The sequence below is a fragment of the Mobula birostris genome, chromosome 2, assembly GCF_030028105.1.
Source record: "Mobula birostris isolate sMobBir1 chromosome 2, sMobBir1.hap1, whole genome shotgun sequence".
Lineage (NCBI taxonomy): Eukaryota > Metazoa > Chordata > Chondrichthyes > Myliobatiformes > Myliobatidae > Mobula > Mobula birostris.
Window position 1 is genome coordinate 186917937 of NC_092371.1, and position 27367 is coordinate 186945303.

At 43.4% G+C, this 27367-nt stretch overlaps 1 protein-coding gene across 3 annotated transcripts in view; it reads right to left on the minus strand.

Moving 5' to 3' along the window:
- LOC140209849 (probable E3 ubiquitin-protein ligase RNF144A-A) overlaps window positions 1-27367 on the minus strand; it is a 104991-nt gene that overhangs the window by 54885 nt on the left and 22739 nt on the right. The window contains exon 2 of one of the 3 annotated variants that reach the window (XM_072278429.1): window positions 18275-18398. The exons of the other annotated variants lie outside the window; for them this stretch is intronic. The gene's annotated coding sequence lies outside the window, so the exon portion shown is untranslated. The remainder of the gene's footprint in view (window positions 1-18274; window positions 18399-27367) is intronic. 3 annotated transcript variants of the gene reach the window in all.

The window sequence follows — 27367 nt, forward strand, 5'->3', positions numbered from 1 at the left end:
AACCAATCTTTGCCTTCTGTGGGCAAGCCAGTTCGGGATCCACAAAGCAATGTCCCCTTGGATCCCATGCCCCCTTACTTTCTCAATCAGCCTTGCACGGGGTACCTTATCAATTGTCTTGCTGAAATCCATATACGCTACATCTACTGTTCTTCCTTCATCAATGTGTTTAGTCACATCCTCAAAAGTTTCAATCAGGCTCATCAGGCATGACCTGCCCTTGACAAAGCCATGCTGACTACTCCTAATCATATTATACCTCTCCAAATGTTCATAAATCCTGCCTCTCAGGATCTTCTCCATCAACTTACCAACCACTGAGGTAAGACTCACTGGTCTATAATTTCCTAGGCTATCTCTACTCCCTTTCTTGAATAAAGGAACAACATCCACAACCCTCCAATCCTCCGGAACCTCTCCCGTCCCCATTGATGATGCAAAGATCATCGCCAGAGGCTCAGTAATCTCCTCCCTCGCCTCCCACAGTAGCCTGGGGTACATCTCATCCGGTCCCGGCGACTTATCCAACTTGATGCTTTCCAAAAGCTCTAGCACGTCCCCTTTCTTAATATCTACATGCTCAAGCTTTTCAGTCTGCTGCAAGTCATCACTAAAATCACCAAGATCCTTTTCTATAGTGAATATTTAAGTAATGTATTAAGTATCTCTGCTATTTCCTCTGGTTCGATACATACTTTCCCACTGTCACACTTCATAAGTCCTATTCTTTCACATCTTATCCACTTGCTCTTCACATACTTGTAGAATGCTTTGGGGTTTTCCTTAATCATGCCCGCCAAGGGCTTCTCATGGCACCTTCTGGCTCTCCTAATTTCCTTCTTAAGCTCCTTCCTGTTAGCCTTATAATCTTCTAGATCTCTAACGTTACCTAGCTCTCTGAACCTTTTATAAGCTTTTCTTTTCTTCTTGACTAGATTTATTACAGCCTTTGTACACCACGGTTCCTGTACCCTTCCATAACTTCCCTGTCTCATTGGAACATACCTATGCAGAACTCCACACAAATATCCCCTGAACATTTGCCACATTTCTTCTGTACTCTTCCCTGAGAATATCTGTTTCCAATTTAAGCTTCCAATTTCCTGCCTGATAGCCTCATAATTCCCCTCACTCCAATTAAATGCTTTTCTAACTTGTCTGTTCCTATCTCTCTCCAATGCTTTGTAAAGGAGACTATGATCACTATCTCCAAAATGCTCTCCCACTGAGAGACCTGACACCTAACCAGGTTCATTTCCCAATACCAAATCAAGTGCAGCCTCTCCTCTTGTAGGCTTATCTACATATTGTGTCAAGATACCTTCCTGAACACATCTAACAAACTCCACCCCATCTAAACCCCTTGCTCTAGGGAGATGCCAATCGATATTTGGGAAATTAAAATCTCCCATCACGACAACTCTGTTATTATTACACCTTTCCAGGATCTGTTTCCCTATCTGCTCCTCGATATCCCTGTTACTATTGGGTGGCCTATAAAAAACAACCAGTAAAGTTATTGACCCCTTCCTGTTCCTAACCTCCACCCACAAAGACTCCGTAGACAATTCCACCATGGCGTCCACCTTTTCTACAGCCGTGACACTATCTCTGATCAACAGTGCCAGGCCCCACTTCTTTTGCCTCCCTCCCTGTCCTTTCTGAAACATCTGAAACCCGGCTCTTGAAGTAACCATTCCTGTCCCTGAGCCATCCAAGTCTCTGTAATGGCCACCACATCATATCTCCAAGGACTGATCCACGCTCTAAGCTCATCCGCTTTGTTCACAACACTCCTTGCATTAAAATAGACGCACCTCAAACCTTCGGTCTGAGCACGTCCCTTCTCTATCACCTCCCTCACGCACTGTCTACAAGCTTTCTCTGTTTTTAAGCCAACCTCCTCTTCCCCAGTCTCTTCAGTTCGGTTTCCACCCCCGAACAATTCTAGTTTCTCTTCTGCCAAATCACAATCATCCATGGAATCCTAAAATAAAGCCCTATGAGTTCAACTACATGGTAAATGATAATTATTTAAACTCCAGATATTATTGCAAATGCAGTAGCTAGCTATGAATGCAGTCCACACTTGTCGGCGATGGAATTGAGTTTTGGCCAATGGAACAGGTTTTAAAGGGAGGATGGAGGGCTGCTTGTGTGTATGCTACAGTACCTGCTGAGGTGTCCCACTCAAAACCACTAATAAAATCTTTACCAATACACTAGATGTCTGCAAGGTCAATGTAAAGCTTCCTTCTTTCTTTGAATGGGCAGGAGAAAGACAGCCCAATCACTCCTCTGCTTCTCCTGGGTGCTGAACTTTGTCATCAATGTACACATCAGAGATCTGGGATGCTAGGCGCCATCTTCATCCTATCTCTCCTGGTTCCAGCATTCCAGCTCTGCCCTATTCCACTTTGAACACAGGACCTGCAGGAGCCAGTCACTGTTACCATGTTACACTTCTCAAATGACTCTTGAAGATGTGCATGGTTATTCTATGTGAACTCCTGAACTCAGAAAAGTTATGTGTTGGAAGCATAAGAGAATTTCTCTCCTGTAGTCGGCAAAACGCCTGAATCAAATGCACAAGGCCATTTTCACAAATCATCCCAAACATGAAGACTTGAAAAAAGAGTTACTATACCACATAAAATCATCACAAAACAGTTATTCAACCTCTCATTGCATTTTCAAATAACCAATGGCCTACCTCAGGCATGAATACAGGGCCTAAAAAAGAATGCGTCTACTTTACCCAATAAGGTAAACAATACACTTCCCTTATGCCATTTTTAGAATGACTGAAGGAAGTATGCTGCTTATCTTATTGAGTAAAGATAAGAGTCTTCTTTTGAATACAAAACCGGTTCCTATTAGATTCCTAAACTCCAGAATCATACAGGCTTCTGGACTATCACCTACCCCTCAAATTTTAAGACTGCTGAATCTCCTGAAATCTTTCAGATTCAATGCATGATTCAGCAGAGGTTTGACCAGCCCCAAATGAACTATCTCTGCATTTTATTAAGGTGATTCACCAAATATTCACATTTCAATACAATCTAGTTAACTTTAAATGTGCTTTTGCAGAAGCAAAGTCAAGTTGCATATTATATTGCAAACTTAGACCTGTAACAGTTACATTCTACAGAATGAAAGAGTGTCATGGTGTACTTGGGACATTATTAGTGTGGTTCATAATGATTTCACTTTGACTGGGTGTGCCTCAGTGACCAAGACAAGTTTGTTTTTATAAACATGTTTCTTCTATAATGAACATACTTCTATCACGTGCGCATTTAGATTTTCAACATAAATCTTCTCAGTAATTTTGCTGGGTCTTAAGCACTTAGTCACCACAGAATACTAATTCTCATGTCTGCAATATGATGAACAATTTGGCATCTTAGCTGCAAAGAGACAGTTAAAGGTATCAGAAATGCGAATACAGGCCCACAATCCCTTATCCGAAATCCTTAGGACCAGTTGCATTTCGGGATTCAGAATTTTTTGGATCTCAGACCCCCCCACCCCCGATACCAAGATACATGTAGGCTCAAGTCCCTTATTTAACCTGTCTCAGTGCAGTGGACTTGAGGACCCAGCGGCACACCAAACCTACGTTCATCCTCCCGTATACTTTAAATCATTTCTAGATTACTTATAATACCTAAAACAATGTAAATACTATGTAAATAGTTGTTATACTGTATTGTTTAGGGAATCATAACAAGAAAAAACTTTATTTCCAACAAAAACATTCAATAAAACATAAAAATATACAGCTTCAAACAAACCGAATCAAACACATGGTGAATGACTTATTGGAATAAATGTAAAACGTCATTGTCACTATAAACTTCAGTAAGTTTTCTTTCTGTTTATTTAAATTATATACAGTGGTAGTTCCGACACTATTTTCTTCAGTAAGACGCCGCACAGACACACCACGATCAAGCTTCTGCAATAACTCCACTTTCTGCGTTACTGATAATGGTAGATGCTTCCTTCTCTTTTTCTCATTGTTACCCATAGGGGTATCTGCAGCTCTTTTTGACATTTTCATAGTGAAATTAAACACAAAGTCAACAGTGAACACAAAATATCAGCGAACAGCAAATGCACGTGTAACCAGTATGAGCGCTGAGCCACAGCTGACGTCTGTCCGTCGCTGCTAGTGCTGCCACGTCACACCTGAGTGACGTCAGCTGTTGGCGAAAAAGACTTCCGTTTTCGGAGCTTTTTAGATTTCAGAATTTCGGTTAAAGGAATGTGCACCTGTATTTGTTTGAATCATAAGAAAAATGTTAAGATATAGAGTTAGATCAGGTCAAACCTCTAATGCCTATATGTACGGAAACTGGAGGAGCACAATGCTGAGGAACTTCAGTTGGATCAACAACTTTAAATCTAACGTTATTCAGGGAAACAGAATTACCCAAACTCACTTAAATCAATTTGACTCTCAAGGTACTTCAGTGATGTATAATGGTCCATCTAATGCAATTCAAGCTGAATACCGTTGATAGCTTTTTTGATCTTGGGAACTACTTCCAACTCTTTCACACTATTATAGCAATTATTTCGACAAACGACATGTGCTATAAATCAGCGGTTTTAAATTTGCTTTTTCACAACTTTATTTCTTTCTAATTTTTTTTTAAATGACATTGAATTGACTTTGGATAATGGCAACAAATCACTTAATTCAAATTCATTGAGAGATACAGTACCTTTATACAAGTGCCAAATAAAACAAGCATATAGATTGCAAGGTAAAGTCAAGTAGAGTTTATTGTCATATGCACCAATATCATGAGGTATAGGTGTAGTGAAAAATTTTGCTTACAGCAGCATCATAGCCACATAGATTCAGACAACACACAGAACATAAATTACACCAGAGTGAAGAAAACAAACCGTACAAAACAAGGCATTAATGCAAAACTAAAATGCAATCGGAGACAAGTCTGTGTTAGTGCAAGAGGCAGCTTCTGGTGTTCCATTGCTGGGGTTGGAACAGGGTTGTACATATCGGTTCAAGAATCTGATGATTGTAGAACATTAACTATCCCTGAACCTGGTGGTGGAACCGCGGGCTTCTGTGCTTGCTGAGTCAATGGTGGCAGCGAGAAGAGGCCATGATCTAGATGGTAGGAATCCTTGATAGAAGATACCCCCTACTTGATGTAGCATCCCATGTAGATGGCGGGGAGGTCTGTGCCCGTGATGAACTGGCAGCATCCACTGCTTTCCACATTCTCTTACATTCCTGTGTGTTGGAATTGTCAACCATCTACCGTTGCAATCTACAACATCTATCAAGCATGCACTGAATATTGCAATTAGAATAACAGCCGTTCCTGCATTTCAGGAAACCGAAAGCTGATGGTTATTTTCAGCACATTTCGAACATTCAGACGTTTCTAATCCATACCTCTAGCATATGGACTGTATCTTGAGTGTGAAGTCCTCAACTAACTTTGACGTAAGGTTCTTTCCTTCTGGTCCTGCTGCAGATTCAGCGGCGCTTACACAAAAATAGAAAATGTGATGTGAGACACAATCTCTGTGGTCTGTGCTACAATTACAGTCAAGCTCGTGCATAGGTTTCCACAAATATGTAGCTCTCGTAACCCATGCTGGATCAGTGGAGTGAGCAGGCTGTGGTTTCTGTGCTAATTTTACAAAGCAATTTTGGTAAACTTAGTAAACTGGTAAGCTAATTGATACCCAAGCCCTGTACCAAATTCGAGAAAACGTGCAGATGCTAGAAATTCAAGCAACACACACACATAAATGCCAGAAGGAACTCAGCAGGCTAGGCAGCGTCTATGGAAAAAAGTAAACAGTCGAGGCCAAGAACCTTCATCGAGACTGGGAAAAAAAGTTGAGAAGTCAGACTAAGAAGGTGGGGTAAGAAGTAAGAAGTGGTGGGTGATAGGTGAAACTGGGAGAGGAGGAGGAGTGAAGTTAAGAGCTGGGAAGTTGAGTGGTAAAAGAGATAAAAGACTGGAGAGGTGTGAATCTGAAAGGAGTGGGTGGAGGACCATGGAAGAAAGGAAAGGGGGAGGAGCACCAGAGGGAGGTGATGGGCGGGTAAGGAGATGAGGTGAGAGGGGGAAATGGGAATGGGGAATGGTGAAGAAGAGTTGGGGGAGGAACTCTACCAAAGTGATCCTCTACTTCCTACACTATGAATAAGAAAGGAATAAGATGGACAGAACAATCTGCTGCAGAGGAGGAAGGGAGGACAACATCCAAATAGCTCCTGAAGACTCACAGAATCACTGTTTTTCTCAAGATAGAGACTACATAAATAACTGTGATAGCTCACACTCTGATTATCACAGGTCTACAGAAATTTTGAAAGCACAAATCCAAACCTTTGCCAGTGTACAGCTAAGCCATCTGAGCTGCAAAACAACAATACAGCCGAGCGAGACAAGAGAAAGAGGGATTTTCCATAATGGAGTGATCAGGGCTCTCAGTTGTGAAATTCAGTATTGGCAATAGACATTCAAGTAAATATCAGTCTGTTATCTCATGTACGTTCCCTGGCCTGTATTTCCTCTTTAACCTGTGTTGCCGTTCCTTGGGACACCTGCAACTACCCTTCCATTGAAACCATACCATCGAAACCATAGAAACTACAGCACAGAAACAGGCCTTTTGGCCCTTCTTGGCTGTGCCGAACCATTTTCTGCCTAGTCCCACTGACCTGCATGTAGACCATATCCCTCCATACACCTCCCATCCATGTATCTGTCCAATTTATTCTTAAATGTTAAAAAAGAACCCGCATTTACCACCTCATCTGGCAGCTCATTCCATACTCCCACCACTCTCTGCGTGAAGAAGCCCCCCCAATGTTCCCTTTAAACTTTCCCCCCCTCACTCTTAACCCATGTCCTCTGGTTTTTTTCTCCCCTTGCCTCAGTGGAAAAAGCCTGCTTGCATTCACTCTATTATACCCATCATAATTTTATATACTTCTATCAAATCTCCCCTCATTCTTCTACGCTCCAGGGAATAAAGTTCTAACCTATTCAACCTTTCTCTGTAACTGAGTTTCTCAAGTCCCGGCAACATCCTTGTAAACCTTCTCTGCACTCTTTCAACCTTATTTATATCCTTCCTGTAATTTGGTGACCAAAACTGAACACAGTACTCCAGATTCGGCCTCACCAATGCCTTATACAACCTCATCATAACATTCCAGCTCTTATACTCAATACTTTGATTAATAAAGGCCAATGTACCAAAAGCTCTCTTTACGACCCTATCTACCTGTGACGACACTTTTAGGGAATTTTGTATCTGTATTCCCAGATCCCTCTGTTCTACTGCACTCCTCAGTGCCTTCCCATTAACCCTGTATGTTTTACCTTGGTTTGTTCTTCCAACATGCAATACCTCACACTTGTCTGTATTAAACTCCATCTGCCAGTTTTCAGCCCATTTTTCCAGCTGGTCCAAGTCCCGCTGCAGGCTCTGAAAACCTTCCTCACTGTCTACTACACCTCCAATCTTTGTATCATCAGCAAATTTGCTGATCCAATTTACCACATTATCATCCAGATCATTGATATAGATGACAAATAACAATGGACCCAGCACTGATCCCTGTGGCACACCACTAGTCACAGGCCTCCACTCAGAGAAGCAATTCTCTACTACCACTCTTTGGCTTCTTCCATTGAGCCAATGTCTAATCCAATTCACCACCTCTCCATGTACACCTAGCGACTGAATTTTCCTAACTAACCTCCCATGCGGGACCTTGTCAAAGGCCTTACTGAAGTCCATGTAGACAATATCCACTGCCTTCCCTTCATCCACTTTCCTGGTAACCTCCTCGAAAAGCTCCAATAGATTGGTCAAACATGACCTACCACGCACAAAGCCATGTTGACTCTCCCTAATAAGTCCCAGTCTATCCAAATGCTTGTAGATTCTGTCTCTTAGTACTCCATCCAATAACTTACCCACTACCAACGTTACCAACATTGCTGGTACTGCTGTGGAATGCTCGAAAACAAGGTCACTCCCACTCCCACTCTCTCTCTCATTCTGCAGCCAGTGCTACCACACCCTTTTTCCCTTTACCTTAACTTTAATAAGTATCTTTCGTTTGTAATTCCTGTTGTGGCCCGCCTCCTTTGTGTTACTTCCTGAGAACAGAGGTCGTAACAACTGTTTGCTTCAATGACCTTCTTGTGCTTAAAACGTTATTGTTAAAATAACCAGGCAAGCCTGGATGTGCCTCTGAAAAGCTTTGAGATCATTTGTGTCTTACCAACATGCTCAGTGCAGAATTTTTATTTCAGGTGGCACACTTATTTTTCTGGAATGGTTCCCTCTCTCCCAGAAAAGGCATTCCCTTCTTTGTACTCAAGAATAAAAGTAACTACATAAAATGTATGTGGAAACAAAGTAAAAATAAGGAACTGTTTCTCAGCTTGTGGCTTCCAGCTTCACATCACATAAAAGCACCAGCAGAGTGTTTTCTGGGAACTCAACTACCCCTCACCACAGATACTCCTTTAGGAAATGCAAAATTATTCCATTTAGTAATACAGGTTTGATGACTAATCTGGTGAAGCCAATGGCCTGTAGGGAAGCAGAACCATCTGACGTCCCAGAACACTTGCCTCCAAAGTTAATTTATAAAGACCTGCCTTACAGTCTACCTCCTCTTTTCTAACACCACCCAATTATGCCCAGTCTAGACTGATGATGACTGATAGCTGGATGGCTAAAACCATCAGCCTTCAAATGAACGAGCAAGCCAGAGGGCAAGATAATGGAGAACATAATACAAGCAGAAAATGCTGGGGATTAGGCAGCACATTGGAGAGAAAAACAAATGTACTGTATTGTTTTATGTCAGTGATCTTGCAGCAGAATAAGATATGGGCATGAGAAAGGTATAGTTATAAACAAGATATTGTGTATTGGAACTGACAGACTCTCAGGGTTCCAGGGAAAAAGTACAAAGTGGTGCTGCCCCCTCTGTAAAATAAAAGGTGCTGGTGATCTAACAGATATTTTAAAATAATTATAGTTTTATATGTTAGATAAAGAGATGTAATTTCCATTGGTGCTTAGTCCAAAATCTGAACATGGAAGCAAATACAAAAACTGCTGAAAATCTGAAAATGTTAGAAATACTTAGCAGACAATCAACATTTATGGCAAGCACAGAAGTAATGTTTCCCGTGCTCTGGTGAAAGGACATTGTTGGAAACGCTTGCTGTCTGCCCACCAATACTGCTTTGTGTATGGAGTTCACCAGTGACGATTTTGGTGTAGCAGAGAGCAGAGACACTCCTCTCTAGCTCCTGCAACTGGCTTTATCTCCTCTCTTAGAGACAGTCACTATTACAGTGCAATTGAGGTCCAGTGGCTCTTCAGTTTTTGTTTTTATGTTAGAGTGCCTTATTTGTCAATCCCAAGAGATTAAAGGCGACTTATCTCCACTCCACTTTTGTGGATCCTGAGGTAATGCTAACGTCAATGTGTAACTCCCAAACTCTGACTGGAGGAGCTTGAAGGGAGGAGTAGATGGGAGACATTACATTCTTTCACATTTTACACTGGGCTGCCATTTTTTCTGTCAAGAAGCTCAAGGTCTTCAGCGTCATGCCTCATGTTCTTCTCCATCTTGTTCAATCATTAACCTCGGATGAGTCAGCAAGAATGTGACATCTTTTCCATTGAGGTTTGGGAGGAATTCAAGTGTATCCTCTGTTCTCTTGCCATGACAGCTCGCAGTAGGGTGTATGTTTCAGGACTTTGGTGTTGAGGGTAAAAATGTTGTAGTCAAGCCAATGAACACAGTGAGGTACAGGGAACAATCCACATTTTCCAGCTTCTCCTTGTGGACCCCAATTGTCATAGGGCATTGTTAGTCAATGGGAACTGCTTTCTAGAAAAACTTTGTTTCACCAGCATTGAACGCAATGGTTACGGTTATGTGCATGTTGCGCATGTTTCCGTGACCAAATGGTTGATGACATGCAGTTCAGTCTATGAACAAATGTTAGTAGCTGTATTCTGCACTCAAAATCTAATAAATCTCTCAGAATGGATGCATGGTGAAGATCATGTCCGCTGTGACAGAAGGCTACTGGAATCTCCAAGGAACCACCTTTGGAACCACTGGGAGAAAACAATTGAGGACGACTTTTCTACAGCAGAAAGCAGAGAGACCGCTGTCTGGTTTCTGCAACCAGAATTATCTCCTTTCTTGGATATTGACACTATTATGGCACCTGTGGGGTCCATCAGCATGTCCTCTACTTCCTATACATGGGAGGTGACATTAATAAATTTGTGAATTTATAACTTCAGTAGGAATATCATCTGTACCTGAGGTGGTGTTGTTTTTTTGTCAAAGGCCTTCCTAGATTCTTGCCCATCAAATGTGTCAGCAAAGCTGGGCCGATTAATGCAACAAGTCTTGGGCGCTCATGTCAAGGACAGTCAGACCAGAAGAGTTGCTCGCAAAGAGTTCCCTCCAAGGAGTGTTCACCATCTCTCCATTTGGCCCTGATACTGCAGAAGAATCCAGGTACATAGTAACAGTGAGTTAGTTGCCGACCTCCTGTTGCCGACTCATGCTCCCACCATGAGTTGGCTGGTTTAACTCGGCCCTCAGGTGTCCATAAGCTTGAGGTCCAAGGCAGTGCTGCACAGCTCCTTCATCTCTTGGTCCTTCTCATAGAACCAGTCCTGGTGCGTTCTGATAGATAAACCAGGAGTCTCCTCACAGGAGCTAATTGTGGGGGACTTCAGGGCAGACTAAACACAATGTACACTTTACAGCTCATGCTGTTTGGAAGCCATTCGGCAGAGTCTGAGATAAGATATCTTTGTGAAGTTCTCAAATCCTTACACAACAAATTTCTTGCAGCAATTCTTCTGTTGATGCATTTACCTAAGGGGCAAAGGTTAATGATGGTAGCACAACAAATAAAGCAGTGGTTGCTTCAACAGTTACTAGTGCCCACCATGGCAAGGGTGATCTGCTACTTGTGCTATGATAGCCTGTACTTGATGTAGGGATATTGCCACAAGATTTTCTGTCCATGTCAATGGAACAACAGGAATTTTGTAAAGAGGAGGACTCTTTCAAAGTTAGCCCACCCTTCTCCCTTCATGCCTTGCCAGAGGATTCTATCCTTCACTATTTTCTCAATATAGTCACCATCAAAGACTTAGCCTGATTCCTTCTGGAATGCTGGGCAATTTCCTATCTTTACTAGGATTGAGGTATATGAACTAATGACTGCAATGTGTTAGTTCCATATTAGGTTGAGCCAAGGGTCATGAAGTGTACACTTTTAGACATACCAGACTGGCTCACACTTGAAGACAGCGCTCACCTTACAGCTTATCCTTCAAGCTGCCCATCTCCTGCCCAACTCTCCCAACCTAATGATGTCAATGTCAAACATCTGAATTCCCAAGCTATGATTAATGAACTTCACATTGTAGAATGAAACTTGCCCATATGCGAGTTGGTTCAATGTGGGCTAAATACCACACAGATGTGACAGTTAGATCTTAATCCAAAATCGAAGAGTCCAAGGCAGCTGGAGACAAAGCCCTACTGCTTGAATGTTAACACATGTACGATCAGTCATACATGTATCTTTCTCAAGACAATTACTCTCCTGCTAACTGGAAAGGGAAATAGAAATGAGAAAGAATGTGTTAATATAAATGTGACACTGCAAATACAGTTAAAAAAAGGAAATAAGTAATTACAAAGGAAATGTTTGTTTATAAACAGTAGCTGAGATGGGAGTAAGAGGAGGCAGAATTTCAAAGGACATAACAGTCTAAACGACTGCAATTCACTACCACAGCTAAAGCCCTGCCCAATTTCCTTGGGGTCCAAAAATCTTAAAGCCTTAAGCATACTCAGAGCATCCACAGCTCCCCAATGAAGAGAACTCCAAAGATTTAAACCCTCTCTGCAAGCTCAATACTAAATGACTACTGCACTCCTCTGTCCCAATATCCCAGCTCTCCAGCTCTTTGGAATCCTGTACATTTTAATGAGATCATATTTAGTGAGAGTAAGAGTTCGGCACGGACTAGAAGGGCCGAGATGGCCTGTTTCCGTGCTGTAGTTGTTATATGGTTATACGGTTACGGTTATCTCATTCATCCAACATATAGTGAGTTTAGGCAAATAAATCTTCATTGGACTCTATTAAAAGCTGTTGTTCTTTAATTCTCCATCAAAGCCATTCTTTCCTGCACAAACTTATTTTTATAGAATATGAAGTACCACTTTACTTTGGAATTAGCATGGATTTACAGTGTTTGTTCCTAAATAGCACTCTTCCTGAGGCAGTGTATGACATTTAAAATTTTCATGGGTTGCTCTAATAATAATGATCTCCGAAAATACCCAAATGTGCAATTATAATACGTTCACAACACCGAGCGAGATCCAAAACATTTCAGGTGCTGTTAAGTTCTGCAGATATTTCTACCACTTTCTAATTTTACTCTCAGTCAAATTTGAACTCAATACTAGAGGCCATCAAAAATAAATTTGACATCAACCATTCCACATTGTTTTTGAAAGACTGAAATACAGTATGTTGGAATAAACTTGTGAAAAAGATGTTGTGGCGACCCACTTTCTGGCACACACGAACCGGCTCACAACAGCGCGCGCAGGCAGAGGGCCGGCCCCAAAAAGGGCACCAGGCCATCTTCACCAGCAGGGGGAAAATCCCGCGCGCGTAAAGGGTCTGGGAATATGCATTCCCCACAGCAGTCCCGCCCAGGGAGGGCAGGAAGGGGAAGGCTTTAAAGCAGGCCACGAAGTTTGAATAAATCTCTTTCATCGCAACTCCAACTCACCGACTCCGTGTGGTTATTCTAGCGATGTGTGTAGCACATCGCTACAATTGGTGACCCCGACGGCCCAAACGATATTTGGACCAGAGATGACCGACGCTGCACCTGTTCACGCAGTTTCGTTAAAAATGCCAAGCTTCTGGACGCTGCGACCCCATTTATGGTTCGAACAAGCAGAAGCTCAATTCCACATTCGGCAGATAACCTCAGAGTCCACTCGCTACTACTACGTGCTGAGCTCACTCAACCAGGAGACAGCTGCACAAGTTGAGGAGTTTATACAGTTGCCCCTGGAAGACGGCAAATACACAGCATTCAAAGCCCTGCTCATATGGACTTTCAGACTCTCACGGCGTGAACGAGCACGCCGCTTAATGCATCTGGATGGTTTGGGAGACAGACCGCCGTCAGCATTAATGAACGAGATGCTGGCCCTGGCTGAAGGACACAAACCCTGCCTCATGTTTGAGCAGGCGTTCCTAGAGCAACTGCCCGAGGACATATGCCTGCTGCTGTCCGACACAGACTTCAGCAACCCCCGGGAGGTGGCGGCCCGAGCAGATGTGCTGTGGAATGCCAGGAAAGAGAGAGGGGCATCCATCGCACAAATCACCAAGCCGCGTGCCCAACGACAGACCAGACCAGGCCCGGCAGCAGAGCCTACAAAACCCGGTGACGGGAGTGAGGAGCCCAACAAACAATGGTGTTTCTACCACCAGCGGTGGGGCACAGAGGCCCGCCGCTGCAGACCACCCTGCAAATTCCCGGGAAACGCCAGGGCCAGCCACCGCTGATGGCTACGGCGGCTGGCCATCAGGACAGCCTCCTGTACGTCTGGGACAAGCAGTCGGGACGCCGCTTTTTGGTCGACACCGGAGCGGAGATTAGCGTCTTACCTCCAACGAGTTATGGTACCGGCAACAGAGAACCGGGACCCACCCTGAGGGCCGCAAATGGCAGCACAATATGAACCTACGGCACCCGCACGGTGTGGCTACAGTTCAGCTCCAGCCGGTTCACGTGGGACTTCACACTGGCCGCCGTGGCCCACCCACTCCTGGGGGTGGATTTTCTACGAGCCCACAGCCTGCTGGTCGACCTGCAAGGGAAGCGATTAGTCCACGCCAAGACTTCTCAAATGTTCTCCCTGGGTGAAGCACAGTTGCCAGCCCCACACCTGGACTCCATCACGCTGTCCGACGACAAATTCACCAGGGTCCTGGCGGATTTCCCATCAGTACTGACACCGCAGTTCACGGCAGCCATGCCCAGACACGGAGTACAGCACCACATCCCGACCCAGGGACCACCCCTCCACGCCCGTGCTCGAAGGCTTACCCCGGACAAGCTCCGACTGGCGAAGGAGGAGTTCAAGAAGATGGAGGAATTGGGGATCATACGACGGTCCGACAGCCCATGGGCCTCCTCCCTGCACATGGTGCCCAAGGCAACGGGGGGCTGGAGACCATGCGGTGACTACCGCAGACTGAACAAGGCTACAACGCCAGACCGCTACCCTGTGCCGCACATTCAAGACTTCGCAGCAAACCTACACGGCGCAAGGATCTTTTCCAAGGTACACCTCGTCCGGGGATACCATCAAATCCCTGTACATCCGGACAACATCCCCAAAACAGCACTTATCACCCCGTTCGGACTTTTCGAATTCCTCTGAATGCCGTTTGGTCTAAAGAATGCCGCACAGACTTTCCAGCGGTTAATGGACGCGGTGGGACGCGACCTGGACTTTGCGTTCATCTATTTGGACAACATCCTCATAGCCAACAGTAGTCGGCAGGAGCATCTGTCCCACCTCCGCCAGCTCTATTCCCGCCTGAGCGAGTTTGACCTTACAATCAACCCAGCCAAATGCCAGTTCGGACTCGACATCATCGACTTCCTGGGCCACAGGATTACTAAAGACGGGGCAACCCCGCTGCCCGCCAAGGTAGACACGGTCCGCCACTTCCCCCGACCCAACACAATCAAAGGCCTGCAGGAATTCGTGGGTATGGTGAATTTCTACCACCATTTCCTCCCCTCAGCAGCCCGAACCATGCGCCCCCTGTTCACTCTAATGTCGGGTAAGGGCAAGGACATTACCTGGGACGAAGAGGCCGCAACCGCTTTCGTTAAAACCAAAGAAGCCTTGGTAAACGCCGCAATGCTAGTGCACCCCAGAACGGACGTTCCTACTGCCCTCACTGTGGACGCATCCAACACAGCGGTCGGTGGAGTGCTGGAACAACTCATCGAGGGCCGCTGGCAACCCCTGGCGTTCTTCAGCAAACACCTACGACCACCCGAACTCAAATACAGTGCTTTCGACCGGGAGCTATTGGCACTATACCTGGCAATCCGGCATTTCAGGTACTTCTTAGAAGGTAGGCCCTTCACCGCGTTCACAGACCACAAACCGCTTACCTTTGCGTTCATGAAGGTGTCCGACCCCTGGTCGTCCCGCCAGCAGCGACATCTGTCCTACATCTCCGAGTACACGACGGACATCCGGCATGTCTCTGGAAAGGACAACGTTGTGGCAGACGCACTATCCAGACCTACCATACAGGCCCTGTCCCGGGGGTGGACTATGCAGCGCTGGCAGAGGCACAGCAGGCAGACGCTGAGATCCCCAGTTACAGGACTGCAGTCTCCGGTTTGCAGCTCCAAGACCTCCCCGTAGGCCCAGGTGAGAGGACCCTACTATGTGATGTAGCTACCAGCCAACCCCGCCCTGTCGTCCCAGCAGCCTGGCACCGGCGGGTTTTCGAGTCCATTCACAACTTCGCGCACCCCTCCATCAGGACAACTGTCCGGCTGGTCGCCAACAGGTTCGTGTGGCATGGACTTCGTAAGCAGGTCAGTGAATGGGCCAAAACGTGCATGCAGTGCCAAACGGCCAAGGTGCAGCGGCATACCAAGGCTCCGCCGCAGCGGTTCAAAGCCACCCGCCAGAGGTTCGACCACATCCATGTGGATATCGTGGGGCCCCTGCCAGTGTCACAAAGAGCGCGGTACCTCCTAACTATGATAGACTGCTTCACCAGATGGCCAGAGGCAGTCCCGCTCACCAACACCACCTCCGAATCCTGCGCCAGAGCACTGATTGCAACCTGGGTAGCCCGCTTCGGGGTACCGGCCCACATTACCTCCGACAGGGGCGCCCAGTTCACCTCCAGCCTGTGGTCGGCTATGGCCAACCTTTTAGGATCTCAGCTACACCACACAACTGCCTACCACCCACAGTCGAACGGACTACTGGAGCGCTTCTACCGTCACCTGAAGTCAGCTCTCATGGCCCGCCTGGAGGGGCCTAACTGGGTGGACGAGCTTCCCTGGGTCCTGCTCGGAATCCGCACGGTACCCGAAGAGGATCTGCACACCTCGTCGGCCGAGTTGGTGTACGGCGCACCCCTGGTAGTCCCAGGAGAGTTCATACCAGCCCCAAGGGGCAAGAAGAAGAACCCACAGCAGTCCTGGACAGACTACGGGAGAGGCTCGGTAACCTGGCCCCCATACCCACTTCACAGCATGGACAGAGCCCGACCTGTGTACCCAAAGACCTGCAGAACTGTAAGTTTCTTTTTGTACGACGGGGCGGACACCGGGCACCGCTACAGCAGCCCTACAAGGGGCCGTTTAAGGTGATCAGGAACAACGGGTCCACGTTCGTGCTGGACATTGGGGGGAGAGAGGAGGTTTTCACGGTGGACCGACTCAGACCGGCCCATGTGGACTTGGCGCAGCCGGTCCAGACTCAGGCACCGCGGCGCAGGGGCAGATCTCCCAAACAGAGGCCGATCCAGACTGTGGACAGTGGGGGAGGTATCGCCGGTTCTGGGGGGGGGTTATGTGGCGACCCACTTTCTGGCACACACGAACTGGCTCACAACAGCGCGCGAAGGCAGAGGGCCGGCCCCAAAAAGGGCGCCAGGCCATCTTCACCAGCAGGGGGAAAATCCCGCGCGCAGAAAGGGTCTGGGAATATGTATTCCCCACAGCAGTCCCGCCCAGGGAGGGCGGGAACGGGAAGGCTTTAAAGCAGGCCGCGAAGTTTGAATAAATCTCTTTCATCGCAACTCTAACTCACCGACTCCGTGTGGTTATTCTAGCGCTGTGTGTAGCACACCGCTACAATGTTAGCATTTTATTCTAGTTAATATGCACAATGTATAAGAAAAGTATTCTCTAAAAATATTCCCAAAAGCAATTTTTTTAATTCCTTACTTAACCAAATCTGTTCTTTAAAAATCTCGTTCATTTTCAGAATACTTAACATTTTCAAACATAGACAAAAGAACATTGACTGATAGATTGTGGCACACCATTCATTCCAAAATATTTTCATAAATTTATTTAATTGAATTTCCTTTTTACAATGAGGCTGAAATGCAGATTGATAATAATGTTCCCTTTGGGAAAACTTGATTTAAAAATTGATTTCGTACGGTCATCTTTCAAGATAGGACCATGATGAATATGATGGCCACTCAGTAGTGGCCGTTCAGCATCAGCAGTTTTTGTTCCAACTTCAAAAGTAACCCATTACAACACAAACTATATATGCCTCAAAATACATTCGTGGTTGACAGTGGTAAACATTGTGTAAAGTAGGTATGCTGAAATCAGTTTACAAAATTCATTCCATTAACTTCATTCAACGAATTTCATAAGTTGTATGCAGTGTGCTGATATTGCTATAATAATACTATATACTTAGTACTACTGAAAAGGAATGAATTTCCAAGCAACAGTCTTTCTGATGAATATCCTTTCTCTTCTGTTTCTCAGCCAGGAATCAGAGGTCACAAAATGTAAAGATTTAAGTCGTTACATTCCCTGTTCAGTAACAACATACTTCTCACACACCCACTGGCATTCTCGGCTTGAAATACTTTTTGCCAGCTGTTCAACGGCAGGTTAATTTTCAGACAGCTGTTCTGCACAATTCAACTTTGCTTAATATGGCAATCAGGTATAAAATTACCCCAAACCTTTTAACAGTCAAAAGAACTGCAAATATAATTTCTATAACAAACTTTCACCTTTCTTCTCCACAATAACCAAAGGCAACTTCCAGAATCAAACCAGGGTAGAAGTCGCAGCTTTACAATTTTATGCAATTGTCTTCAATTGAAAATAAAAGACACGAAACAATTTGGGATCTTGAATACTCTGAAATTTTCATTATTAGGATCTTATCAGCTCTACATATGCTCCGTGATCAAACATACTTGTACTGGAAAAACTACAAAGCAGACCAAGAATGCTCTGTATTTAAATTTAGCAAGTTACTGTACAATCAGACTACAAAGGCTATTAGAATGTAAAGTGGGTTGGTGTCTGCAGTCAACATACTAAAAAAGAGACTTAAGAGATGCATTACCTCTTATTCCACTACTGAACAACGTCCTTCTGGTAAATGGCAAAGGTGCACAGCAGGAAGCCCACTTGCTGATCCATTGCTCTGATGCACTGTTTAATTACTCAAAGAAACTGTTCCTCCATAGCTGCACGAGAAATACCAATATAAGAAAAATGTTGCAGGAAAGAAAAGGCCATTCAGCTCACAAGTCCCTTTATCTTTCTGACCATCATCTTTTTAAAGGAATTAAATAGGGCAGAAACTAAGAAACTTGATTCTGCCCCATTGGTTAATTGCTTCCCAAAGTAAATCCCGGAAAATAAAACAACATATCAAGTTATCATTTACTAATTACTCTCATCAGTTAACCACAGGTGACATATGAGAATTAGCTTGTCAAGTAGCAGAAAGGACACAGGAATTATAGTAATCTATTAATATTCCAGAATTTGATCATTTGTCTGCATTCATCAGGTAGCCAACCCAACAATTATTCTGATATCTTTGAAAAAAACTCATCAAATGAACTAATTGTCCTTGATGGGAATTTGATTTGCAGCTTCATTACTCTGCACAGAAATAATCGATCCTTTGGGATACTGAGAAGTGCTTTGATTAATGCATAATTTAATTTATATTGTCAGCTTATCACATAAAGAGTCTAACCATATTTCAAACAATTATGCATGGAATGGCCATTCAGCCAATTTAAAGCGCAAGTAATTAAATGACAAAAAGTTATCCAGCAATAAGGTTGTGGGGCAGCTCACAAATACCAGCATCATAGTTTTGGATTATGAATACTGTGAAATATAAACGACTTTCAGACAAGTGTAAATATAATGGCTACATTGAACTTTTAACAATTGCCCCATCCAGTACATTCTGGTGTTTAACCTCCACACGAGTAACTGTAGTCCCATGTGAGTGTGGTTCCATCATCCTTCCACATATATACTTGGCCTCCACAGCTGCCTGTGGCAAAGAATTCCACAGATTCACCACTCTCTGGCTAAAGAAATTCCTCTTCATCTCCGTTCCAAAAGGACACCCATCTATTCTGAGGCTGTGTCCTCTCCCACCATGGGAAATGTCCACTCCTCATCCACTCTATCAATGCCTTTCACTAATCGAGAGGTTTCGATGAGGTCACCCCTCATTCTTCTGAATTCCAGCGAATATAAGCCCAGAGCCATCAAAAGCTCTCCATGTGCTCTTCTGGTTCATTTTCGTGAACCTCCTTTGAACCCTCTCCAGTTTCAGCATATCCTTTCTAAGATAAGGAGTCCAATGTGTTGATGCCTCTGCTAGAAAGAGCCTCTGGACATCTTAACCACATTAAAGATTTATAGGTGAAAGATACGGTTCAGATAAGTCTTCACATCTTATAATGGCATTAAGCGTTCTTGAGGGTAGAGCTCAAATATTGGCTGTGCTCACAACCTGCAATTCGCAAATACTTACTAGACCTAGACGATATGTACAAACCTACCATTCAAGAGAATAGACAAGACTAGCCAATAAACTACACATTAGATCTCCTAATCCATCAAATGGAAGATGGTTCTAATTCTCTTTGTTAAAGCCAAATATAATTTAGACAACCCATCCCCACCAACCACACATACATTGCCAGTTCTCGTCCCCTTGTGTTTTCTTTAGAACAACATGAAAAGTTTGATGTAACTTCCAGGAATAAGGTTTACTGTTATTGGAACACCCATGGCCCCAACACTATTTGGTATTGTGCCGATAACTCTAAGAACAATAAAGCTGATCTACCAGAAATCAGAAGTGATGCATTTCACACCAGATGAAGTTACTTTTGCAAGCTCTCTTTCACATCTTTCACCTCTAAAAGCCACTGATACAGAAGCTGTCGCAACCTCCAATGACAAGATCAGGATTGGAAATGTGAAAAACAAAGTAGGGATCCAAAATCCACAACTACTAAAAAGCCACAGCTATATCAAGATCGGCTTGAATTTACACTTTCTGAATTCAGAAGCTAATCACTGCTGATGGAATTCTTACAATTCAAAAACTCCCGGCTTACATGTGCTTTAAAAAGTATTCATCCCACTTGGAAGTTTTCATCTTTTATTGATTTACAACATGAGAATAGGTTGAGTGAACTCGGCCTTTTCTCCTTGAAACAACAGAGGACGAGAGGTGACCTGATAGAGGTGTACAAGATAAAGAGAAGCATTAATCGTGTGGATAGTCAGAGGCTTTTTCCCAGGGCTGAAATGGCTAGCATGAGAGGGCATAGTTTTAAGGTGCTTGGAAGTAGGTACAGAGATGTGTGGGGTAAGATTTTTTACGCAGAGAGTGGTGAGTGCGTGGAATGGGCTGCTGGCAGCGGTGGTGGATGCAGAAATGATAGGGTCTTTTAAGAGACTCCTGGATGGCTACATGGAGCTTAGAAAAATAGAGGGCTATGGGTAACCCTAGGTAACTTCTAAGGTAAGGACACGTTCGGCATAGCTTTGTGAGCCAAAGGGACTGTATTGTGCTGTAGGTTTTCTATGTTTCTAACTTTGAATCACAGTGGATTTAATTTGGCTTTTTTGACACTGATCAACAGAAAAAGACTTTTGTGTCAAAGTGAAAATAGATTTCTACAAAGTAATCTAAATTAATTACAAATATAAAACACAAAATAATTGATTGCATAAGTAGTCACCCCCTTTAATATGATACACCAAATCATCACTGGTGCAGCCAATTGGTTTTTGAAGTCACATAATTAGCTAAATGGAGATCTGTTTTTGGAGACCTCTGTGCAGTCAGGGTGTTTCAATTAATTATAGTAAAAATACACCTGTATCTGTAAGGTCCAACTGCTGGTGAGTCAGTATCCTGGCAAAAACTACACCATGAAGACAAAAGAACACTCCAAGCAACTCTGTGAAAAGGTTATTGAAAATCACAAATCAAGAGATGGATACAAGAAAATCTCCAAGTTACTGAATATCCCTTGGAGTATAGTTAAGTCAATCATCAAGAAATGGAAAGAATATGGCACAGCTGTAAATCTGCCTAGAGCAGGCGATCCTCAAAAACTGAGTGACCGTGCAAGAAGGGGACTAGTGAGGGAGCCCACCAAAGACCTATGACAACTCGGGAGGAGTTACAAGTTTCAGAGACTGAGATGGGAGAGACTATGCATACAATTGTTACCCAGGTGCTTCAGCAGTCACAGCTTTATGGGAGACTGGCAAAGGGAAAGCCACCGTTGAAAAAAAACTCACATAAAATCTTGGCGAGAGTTTGTCAGAAGGCATGCTAGAGACTCTGAAATCAGATGGAAGAAGGTTCTATGGCCTGATGAGACTAAAATTGAGCTTTTTGGCTTTCAGACTAAATGCTGTGTTTAGCCAAACACCGCACATCATCAAAAACACACCATCCCTACTGTAAAACATGGCGGTGGTTACATCATGCTGTGGGGATGCTTCTCTGCAGCAAGTCCTGGAAGGCTTGTGAGGGTAGACGGCAAACTGAATCCAACAAAATATAGGAAATCCTGGAGGAAAACCTGATGCAGTCTGCAAGAGAACTGCAACTTGGGAAGAAAGTTGTTTTCCATCAAAACAATGACCCCAAGCATAAAGCTAAAGCTACACAGGAATGGCTTAAGAACAACAAAGTTCACGTTCTGGAGTGGCCAAGTCAGAGTCCAGACCTCAATCCAATTGATAATTTGTTGCTGGACCTGAAAAGAGCTGGTCACACACAATCCCCATGCAATCTGACACAGCTTGAGCAGTTTTGTAAAGAAGAATGGGGAAAATTTGCAGTGTCCAGATGCACAAAGCTGATAGAGCTGATATCCACACAGACTCAAGTCTGTAATTGCTGCCAAAGGTGTAACTACTAAATACTGGTTTAAAGGGGGTGAATACTTATGCAATCAATTATTTTGTGTTTCACATTTGTAATCAATTTAGATCACTTTTCACTTTGAGATGAGTCTTTTTCTGTTGATCTGTGTCAAAAAAACAAATTAAATCCACTGTGATTCGGGACTATGGGTAACCTTAGGTAATTTCTAAATAAGTACGTGTTCGGCACAGTACTATGGGCTGAAGGGCTAGCACTGTGTTGTAGGTTTTCTATGTTTCTATGCTTCTAATGCAGTAAAACATGAAAACTTCTGGGGGGGGGGGGTGAATACGTTTTATTGGCACTGCATGTACCACACCAAAATTCTGAACATTGAAAAGGTGCAAATATTAAAATACACTCAGTGTCTCCCTCAATTTCCTATTAAGTTTTATTATTTCAATATTAAAGGTATATTTTTTTCTCTTTTCAGAGGTTATGAAACATGCAAAAGGGTAAAGATTAAATCCAATGTTTTACAGCAACAACTATTGCCTTGCCTTTTGAAAAGAAACACAATCTCTAGCTTATCGGGTATAGTGGATTCTAGTGATTTATCACAGATACAGTGTGGAACAGGCCTTTGGCCCTATGAGCTGTACTGCACAGCAGTCCATCAATTTAACACTACCAAATCACAGAACCATTAACAATGACCAATTAACCTGTGTCTTTGGGCTATGGGAGGAAACTAGAGTCACCAGACGAAACATACACAGCTCATGGAGGGAACGTCTAACCCAGAGCAAACTCTCTATTTCATTGCAGCCCTGTAAACAATACAGTCACAGAAATACCACTTCATTAGCAATTTTGATGAAAGCCATCTGAAATTACTTCAAGACTTTTAAGATCATATATTACACTGGGTTGGAAAATCTGTTAATACATTATTACAGTGCATACTATTTATAATAGGATCCAGCACAGTGGGAACACAGGAAATGAAACAGTGGTAAAATTTAAGTGGGAACCATCAACAAAAGAAAGATAAGAATTAACAACATAAAAACATTCCTCCCCAAAATAAGCACAGAAACAAAGGGGAATAAAGTACCAAATCAGATGTCAGGTGGATGTCAATCATAGGTAAGATCAAATAGCAATAAAATATTTACCTCATCAAGACTGAACAATAAAAATGTTGAAGTAACATTCAGCTATACTGAATCAATAGGTTAATCAATCCTAGTCCAACTTTCAAATTAGCTAACTTCTTTCTGGAATGTGAGCACATTAATAGATCACATTTAGCATTTGATCTGCTCACTACAATTTAGTCTGCACAGGGACAAGAGAAAGCTTGACTATTTGATATTGACATCACAAAACAAAATGACATAAGAATTTCACTTCAGAAAGTTACACAAAGTAAAATTCTAGAATGCTGAGGAAAAAATACGGTTCCAAGTTTTCCTAGGATGTTTGCAGTATTATACAATAGAACTGTAATTCGATTAGCTGACACACTTCAGAGGAATAGTAAAATTCAGATTAAAATGTAACAAAATCATGCGCCTTTAAATTATACTTCAAGGATTTTCCTTGCTCAATTTTAACTTTGCACATACACACCTCGTACATTTTGGCATTTAAACTTTTTTTATTAACATGAAATTCAACCAGGATACAATAGTTTACGTTCAACAAGCTAAGAAGAGAATATCAGAATTGGATGAAATTTGTTGTTTTATGCTGGCAGTATGGTGTGAAAACATAAAATTCTATAAATTACATAATAAATACCAAAAAAAATGAGACTGTTGTTGGATTCTAATGTTGGGCTGCTTTACAAGTTAGGAAAGAGGCACAACACTTGTTTCTTCACAAACAGTTTATTAAGTGTTAATAAAACAAAGGAAACAGAAACTGGTAGCAGAAGGCAGAATTGGAGTAAGGGGAATTATGAGGCTATCAGGCAGGAAATTGGAGGCTTAAATTGGAAACAGATGTTCTCAGGGAAAAGTATGGAAGAAATGTGGAAAATATTCAGGGGATATTTGTGTGGAGTTCTGCATAGGTACATTTCAATGAGACAGGGAAGTTATGGTAGGGTACAGGAACCGTGGTGTACAAAGGCTGTAATAAATCTAGTCAAGAAGAAAAGAAAAGCTTACAAAATGTTCAGAGAGCAAGGTAATGTTAGAGATCTAGCAGTTTATAAGGCTAATCGGAAGGAGCTTAAGAAGGAAATTAGGAGAGCCAGAAGGGGCCATGAGAAGGCCTTGGCGGGCAGGATTAAGGAAAACCCCAAGGCATTCTACAAGTATGTGAAGAGCAAGAGGATAAGACGTGAAAGAATAGGACCTATCAAGTGTGACAGTGGGAAAGTGTGTATGGAACCGGAGGAAATAGCAGAGGTACTTAATACATTACTTAAATATTCACTATAGAAAAGGATCTTGGTGATTTTAGTGATGACTTGCAGCAGACTGAAAAGCTTGAGCATGTAGATATTAAGAAAGGGGACGTGCTAGAGCTTTTGGAAAGCATCAAGTTGGATAAGTCGCCGGGACCGGATGAGATGTACCCCAGGCTACTGTGGGAGGCAAGGGAAGAGATTACTGAGCCTCTGCTGATGATCTTTGCATCATCAATGGGGATGGGAGAGGTTCCGGAGGATTGGAGGGTTGCAGATGTTGTTCCTTTATTCAAGAAAGGGAGTAGAGATAGCCCAGGAAACTATAGACCAGTGAGTCTTACCTCAGTGGTTGGTAAGTTGATGGAGAAGATCCTGAGAGGCAGGATTTATGAACATTTGGAGAGGTATAATATGATTAGGAATAGTCAGCATGGCTTTATCAACGGCAGGTCATGCCTTACAAGCCTGATTGAATTTTTTGAGGATGTGACTAAACACATTGATGAAAGAAGAGCAGTAGATGTAGTGTATATGGATTTCAACAAGGCATTTGATAAGGTAACACACATCAAAGTTGCTGGTGAACGCAGCAAGCCAGGCAGCATTTCTAGGAAGAGGTACAGTCGATGTTTCAGGCTGAGACCCAAGGGTCTCGACACCGACTGTACCTCTTTCTAGAGATGCTGCCTGGCCTGCTGCGTTCACCAGCAACCTTGATGTGTGTTGCTTGAATTTCCAGCATCTGCAGAATTCCTGTTATTTGATAAGGTACCCCATGTCAGGCTTATAGAGAAAGTACAGAGACATGGGATCCTAGGGGACATTGCTTTGTGGATCCAGAACTGGCTTGCCCACAGAAGGCAAAGATTGGTTGTAGACGGGTCATATTCTGCATGGAGGTCGGTCACCAGTGGAGTGCCTCAGGGATCTGTTCTGGGACCCGTACTCTTTGTGATTTTTATAAATGACTAGGATGAGTAAGTGCAGGGATGGGTTAGTAAATTTGCTGATGACACAAAGGTTGGAGGTGTTGTGGACAGTGTGGAGGGCTGTCAGAGGTTACAGCGGGACATTGATAGGATGCAAAACTGGGCTGAGAAGTGGCAGATGGAGTTCAACCCAGATAAGTGTGAAGTGGTTCATTTTGGTAGGTCAAATATGATGGCAAGATATAGTATTAACTGTAAGACTCTTGGCAGTGTGGAGGATCAGAGGGATGTTGGGATCTGAGTCCATAGGACTCTCAAAGCAGCTGTGCAGGTTGACTCTGTGGTTAAGAAGGCGTACGGTGTATTGGCCTCCATCAATCATGGAATTGAATTTAGGAGCCGAGGGGTAACGTTGCAGCTATATAGGATCCTGGTCAGACCCCACTTGGAATACTGTGCTGAGTTCTGGTTGCCTCACTACAGGAAGGATGTGGAAGCCAAGGAAAGGGTGCAGAGGAGATTTACAAGGATGTTGCCTGGATTAGGGAACATGCCATATGAGAATAAGGTTGAGTGAACTGGGCCTTTTCTCCCTGGAACAATGGAGGAGGAGAGGTGACCTGATAGAGGTGTATAAGATGATGAGAGGCATTGATCGTGTGGATAGTCTGAGGCTTTTTCCCAGGGCTGAAATGGTTGCCACAAGAGCACACAGGTTTAAGGTGCTGAGGAGTAGGTACAGAGGAGACGTCAGGGCTGAGTTTTTTACAGAGAGTGGTGCGTGCGTGGAATGGGCTGCCGGCACTGGTGGTGGAGGCAGATACGATAGGGTCTTTAAGAGACTTCTAGATAGGTACATGGAGCTTAGTAAAATAGAGGGCTATAGGTAAGCCTAGTAATTTCTAAGGTAGGGACATGTTTGGTACAACTCTGTGGGCCGAAGGGCCTGTATTGTGCTGTAGGTTTTCTATGTTTCTATGTTTAAGGCTTAAGGACAAGTGACTAACTTGATAAAATGGCACCCAGCATGGAGCAGCTACCTTTATACTACTGAGATAAGGAAAATTCCAATCAAATTTGTAGAAAAGTGTCAACCAATGAGAAAGCACTTATTCAAATAATCCAGAACAAAGAAGCTTCTAGAGCTTTCGTACTTTGTATAGCCACTAGAGGCATAGTAAACTGTTACATGTAAACAAGTTCTATGTAAAATACAAGCAGCTAACTAATTGTTAAACTGCAAATAAAATAACGATTTAACAGTCTAATCTAAGAATTAAATAGTCGAATCCAACATAGTATTCCTGGCCGTTCAGAAATCTGACGGCAGAGAGGAAGAAGCTGTAAAAGCAGTTCCTATATTGTTGAGTATGGGTCTTCAAGCTCCTCTACTCACTCCTCAAAGATAGCAAACAGAATATGTATGTCCCAGATGGTGAGGGTCCTTAATTTTTGACGCCACCTTCTTTATGCACCACCTCTCGGAGAAGTGCAGAGGGTTGTGCCTGTGCTGGAGCTGACTGAGACTACAGCTTGCCTCTTGCAATCTTCTGCATTGGAGGCTCTATATGAGGCTGTGAGGTCCTCCACCACAGATCTATAGAAATTTGTGCTCTGCATTGGAGGCTCTGTACCAGGCTGTGATGCTCTCCACCATATATATAGAAATTGGTATGTCACCAAAGACTCAATCTCCACAAATGCCTAACAAAGTTGCTCATAGATTCACAGACACAAAACAATAAATGCCACATAATGCTGCTGCATACTGCCTCTGATGTTAAAGTAGCCTGTTAGTTGAATAGTCAGGGAAGCTGCTATCACATCTTTGGGAAAGCTCTCGTAATTATGTTCACTTTATTTGCATCTGGGCAATAGTATTTAGTAAGGATCATTGTTAAACCATACAATTTCCAATGTTCACATACAGGTAGT